The following is a 6,118-nucleotide window of genomic DNA, read 5'->3' as shown; positions in this document are numbered from 1 at the left end:
AATAAAGTAAAACATAAACTACAACTTCTCTAGTACTGAGACTATTGAAATAGTGACTGAAAAATCATCATTAAAATAGTTACAGATTAAGATTCTGTTCATCATCTAAATCACTGCAGCTCTAAATTATATTTTAACTATAAATGTGAGATTCCTTTATGCCCAATTATATTCATGAGTGATTTTATCAAATCCAGGACAAAGTTACACTCAAGACAGTTCCTGATGTCTCTGAAAAGGCTGGTAAACCTCCTTTATACACAGATAATACCAAAAAACACATCACACAACACACTCAAGTTTGTTTCATAATTTTATTCATATAGAAAATACATTAAATTAACACACAAACCAGTCAGGTGCTTATACTTACGTCAATAACTCGAGCTCTGTGTTCATTTCAGTAAGACGATCCTGTAAGAAAAATAAAGATATTGTAAAGAAGCTGAATATAAAACACATCTAAAGTGCTTCAGTTAGATAATGAATGTCAAAACCCTCATTTATAAACTCATGTATAATCTTCCCCAGACATATGAATGGGTCAGATGGGTAGTGATTGGTATAATCATTGGGACAGACATTCACTTCACTGCTTTAAATGACAGAAATACATTAAATAAGACTCACCGAGCACTTTAAGAGGAACTAATACTGGTGGAGGCCACTCTTTGGTGTCGAAACCGCCTCGATACTCTGACGCCTTCCTTTGAGATTCAGGCTCACGTCGACATTTAATCTTTATCTGAGTTACTGAAGCCTGCTCTGTCAGCTTAAACTAGCCTCTCCTACTCTGACCTCTCTTGTTTCCGTCCGCAGAAGTGCCACTCACTGGATATTTTTCACACCAATCTGACTAAACTCTACATGCAGCTATGTGTGAAAAGTACAGCAGATCAGCATTTAAAGGAATATTCAAACTATCATGCCAATCAAAGACAGAGATCACATTTCCTTTCTATATTCTAATGTTTGATTAACAATAACTCCAGATCCTGCGATTTTCACATTGCTCTGCTGCCACATGATTGGCTGATTGGATGATTGCATCAATTAGCAGCTGTACAGATGTTCCTAATTCAATATACACGCAGCTCAGGTCCACGCTGCAGCCCTCCTCTTCAGCTGATCTGTCAAAGAAAGACACATTTAGACATGTTAGATTTTATTTTTAGACTCTGTCAAAAGGAAGATGTATTTAAGAGCAGCTGTGGCTCAGGAGGTAGAGTAGGCTGTCCACTAATCAGAAGGTCGGTGGTTCGATTCCCGGCTCATCCAAATCACATGTTGCAATATTCTCAGGCTTGACACTGAACCCCAAATTGCTGAAGGCGTCACCACTGTTTGTGTGAGCGTGGCATGTAGTGTAAAGCGCTTTGAGTGGTCGAATAAGACCAGAACGCTGATATATAAATATCTATTTACTATTTTTATATAAGCCATAATACTTAAAGCATTTGTCATTTATATTCACAACTAGCAAATTGTGGTTATTTGATATATTTGAATACAAGGTGATGACAGAGAAAATGAGTTTTTATTTAGTTTTCTACTGTATCTTTATTAGGAAATGCACAATGCTTATGATCAGATAAAAATATATATACTGAAAGACACTGACAGATACATGATGATGCACAAAGACTGAGTTGGCTGTTCACATATGAAACATAAATTAGCCTGAAACTTGAAGAGGAATTTAAAAAATGACCATTTATCAAGATAATCTACATATAATCTGTAGATATGTAATACTTCTTTTCAGATAATGGTTCTTTTGAGATCATAGCTTTGTATAGTTTCATTCATTTATTTTTGTCTACATGCTTCTGTACGTGCTTTGTGTAATTTGACCAGAAAATGCATGTTTTTATATAAAAAAAAATACAGGTAATAATCCAATGTGGGATGGGCCAATAAATGTTTGTCATAAAAATAAAAAATAAAACATAATGTGTAGGATTATGGGATTTATGCCGAATTGAAGCCCAGCTGCTTTAAGATAAGAAAACATATTGAGTTAAACTCTGTTGATAATGATTAATGTTTAATTAACAACTTTTAACTAAACATCATGATTTTAAACAGGAGTTTGGCGCCACGCTGTTAACTGACCAAGTGTGCTGGCGCGAGCTTTGGAAATTACATATATTACATAACATAAAAACACATAAAACAGAGTAATTCATGATTTAAGTAACAGTGTACACGTACCTTTTAATGACCGACCAGGCCGACCACGTGTAGAGATACATTATTATTTTACTGGACCAGACTTCATTAGAAAAGTCAGAAACTAAACTCAGATTTATTCCAAAAGTGTGCAAAGATTTAAAAAAAAAAGATAAATATTTCTGTCCCGCTCTCATAGTTTAATTTTTTGCGTGTTTTTCCAGCAAGCTTTTGTCTTCCCGCTTGGAGCAGCATTGCTTCCTTCTCCTTCTCTTCCTCCTTCTGCTTCTCCTTCTTCTTCTTCTTCTCCTCCTCCTTCCTTTCCTCCTCCTTCTTCTTCCTCTCCGTCTTTGGCCTACAAACTAACATTAAATGTTCATGCCGCCACCTACTGTATGTGCTGATTCATAATTTAAACTAAAAAATACTATAATGAACTAAACAATGACATATAACTGTATTTTGGCTCGAGATATTATTTGGTAGTGAAAGTAAATAGTAAATAATATGAGTTTAAGTTTATTTGCAGTCGTTCTGAGAATAAATTAAGATATAGATAGATAGATAGATAGATAGATAGATAGATAGATAGATAGATAGATAGATAGATAGATAGATAGATAGATAGATAGATAGATAGATAGATAGATAGATAGATAGATATAGATAGATAGATAGATAGATAGATAGATAGATAGATAGATAGATAGATAGATAGATAGATAGATAGATAGATAGATAGATATTCTCTATTTTCTTTCCTTTTATAAAATGAAAAGTATACAGTATGTTTTTCAGGTTTTCTAGCAATAAACTGCTCATTAGAATAATGGCGTGACTTTGATTTAAACATGTTTCACCTTTTAATTTGAACATACTATAAAACATGTCAATAAGCATGAGAGGCAGTAAGTGTTCGTACAGTTTTTATATGATACAAACCTGCAGAGAGGATATTGAAGTTTGACCTGTGACACTATGAAGCAGCTGTATAGTTTTATTGTCAGTGGATAAATCTGATAACTGGTCTGGATATATGAGGAAGTGGAACTAGGCCGTGCATGCGAGATGGAGCTCAAATCAAACAAAGTTGACATTTTATATGCGTGACTTCCTGACTGTCAAACGTCTGCAGCATCAACAACTTATTTAACCGAAATTAAGTCACTAAATGTTCTCTGCACCTCAGACCAGACATGATCAGACTTACTCGTTACACTTAGTATTTTCTTTTTTCCCCAATTGATTGATTTATTTTTAAGCTTGGTCAGCACTTTAGTCAATTGTGGTTGTTTTAAAATTTACTATACAAAAAAAAGTCTGACATGATTTACTGATCATACTTTTCTATAAATATGTGTAAAACCTGTGGTAATAAGTTGAAATTAAGTTGGCTTAATAAAGTCTAACACAGAATTGGCTGATAATGTAAACCTGATGCTTTATAAAACAGTCAAAAGGAGGATTAAATAAAATTCATACAGACACATTTCCATCTTAAAAACATTACATAGTTTAATTACTATTTAAAAGTCGGGATGGGTGAGAGCGTGTGAAAACATTTCATTCAGCTTCAGCCACAATCATGAAAAGCAACCATCTGATTATTAAATGTCTTATTTAAAGAGGCGGCATGGTTGTTGTTTTTTTGTCTTTTTTTAATCATTTTATATCATCAAGAACTCAAAATAAATTAAACTTTGTGTGGAAGAAACAAAACAAACTGCAGTGATGAATGTGAATGATGATGAAAAAAAAGGGGTCTGAATGGGGGTCAATGTGAACAATTTTGCATAATTTAACTATAAGAATTGAGACTTTGCAGAAAGTAAATGCTTTTAGAGAAAGAAGGAAAACTCAGGATGTACTTTTGATCATATGACTGCATACTTGTTTTTGGGAGGGGGGGCATGAACAGAGAAGAGAATAACAGTCACACTGGTATCTTAAAAGGTGGAGATGAGCAAGTGATGAATTTTTTAGTGATATCCAAAGTGTTGAATCAAATATAAACAATGGAAACATGATTTCTGTTTGAATGTCACTGTCTAAAAACTTTCATGCGCCCCTCCTACATTAAAGAAAAGGATAAAAAAGTACCATGTGGAGCTTTTGTGTGTCAATAAATCAACTAAAATTTGAAATCTAGATAGTTTATATCCATGTAGCACTGCAATAGTTATCAATTAATCAATAAGACAATTAAAAGACAATTAATGGGCTGCTGATTGATTCATAAGGTCCATTTTTTTTAAAGCAAAAATGCCAAAAATGTGATGGTTCAAGGTTCTTAAATATGAGAATCTGCTGCTTTTCTTACATTTACATTAATGTGGATTTAATATGATTGTAATTCAGAAAGAACAATATATTTAGTGTCACCCTTCAAGTGCTCTAAAAAGTTATAATCGATATTTTTCACTGTTTCTGATGTTTCATAGATTAAAACAAATATCAATTAATCATAAAAAATAATCAGGAATAATCTGTCAATTATTTTCTTGATTAATCGATCAGTTTTTCAGTCAATAAAAAGTCAGAAAACGGTGAAAAATGTCAATCACTATTTCCCAAATCCCAATGTGACGTCTTCTATTGTCCACAACATAAAGATATTTTCTAAATAAACCAGAAAATATTCACATTTGAGAAGCTGGAATCAGAATTTGGGCATTTTTTCCTTTAAAAAAAAAAAGAAAAAAAAAGACTCAGAATAAAATCAATCAATCAGCTGTCAATTAATTTCACAGTTGGCAACTAATCTATTAATAGTTGCTTTTTAACTGTATTTAAATGCGTCTTCATTGTTGCAGCTCTACAGCAGATTAAATGACTACAGAAATAATTGTTAGTTGCAGCCATACATCCATGTTTGTTTGCCACAAGTCTTATCATTATAAATTATTATTATCATTATTGTTGTTGTTGTTGTTGTTGTTAGGTGGAAGAGCTTGAACCTTCAGGCAGGACTGTGCATCACATCACACAGTCAATGCACAAGCCTCCAACTGTGTGACAAACAAACAGGGACCCTTAAAAGCATCTTTAAGCATCCTGCTAATACTCAGTAACTCCAGAGGATCTTAAACACATCTTAAAACAGTGCAGAGCAGGAGGAGGTCGATCAAATTCACAGCAAACATTCAACAAAAGATGACTGGAAGAAGGAAACTCAGTAACTGAAGTACAAATTGTCAAACTCTGTGAAGACCATTAAATTGTGATCAGAGTGATCATAATTCAGAATTTACAACTTTTAAATAGCGTTCACGTCAACCTGCAAGTCAGAATTACGACTAAGAAACTGGGATATATTCAATTTTGTACTAGAGCTGGGCGATATATCGATATTATGATATTTTATAGATATCGTCTTTAATGCTTTTAAAGGCTGAATTACAGTAAAAACGTAATTTTCTGATCTTAACAGACCGTTCTACTATCTGCCTTTATTTACTTTGTCATTACATCCACATTACTGATGATTATTTATCAAAAATCTAATTGTATAAATATTTTGTAGTCGTCCTTACAATATTGTCAAAATGTCGATAGAGGTATTTGGTCAAATATATCGTGATATTTGATTCTGCTAATATCATCCAGCCATATTTTGTACTTTATAATACAGAACGGATGCCTAACATTAGCAGAAATCTGTCGTTCAATGGAATTAAACCCAAATTTAAACCCTCAGTTATCACATAAACTTCTTGAGTTGTCGGATGATGTGAACGCTTCACATGGGAATCTTTTCTCTTTTTTTTTTAAATCCTTCCAACCGGCACAGCGTGAATATCAAACTTTCCGACTTGAATGAGAAGAAGAAAAAAAAAAATCACAGGTGTAAACTAACATCCTAAATGCTAAAACACCCATCACCACCACCACATGTTTCTGTGACGTCAGAATTGGAGCAGCGGTGTCCGACAATCACAAACGCGTG

This window comes from Scomber scombrus, chromosome 15, assembly GCF_963691925.1.
Source record: "Scomber scombrus chromosome 15, fScoSco1.1, whole genome shotgun sequence".
Lineage (NCBI taxonomy): Eukaryota > Metazoa > Chordata > Actinopteri > Scombriformes > Scombridae > Scomber > Scomber scombrus.
Note: the sequence above shows the minus strand (reverse complement) of the source record.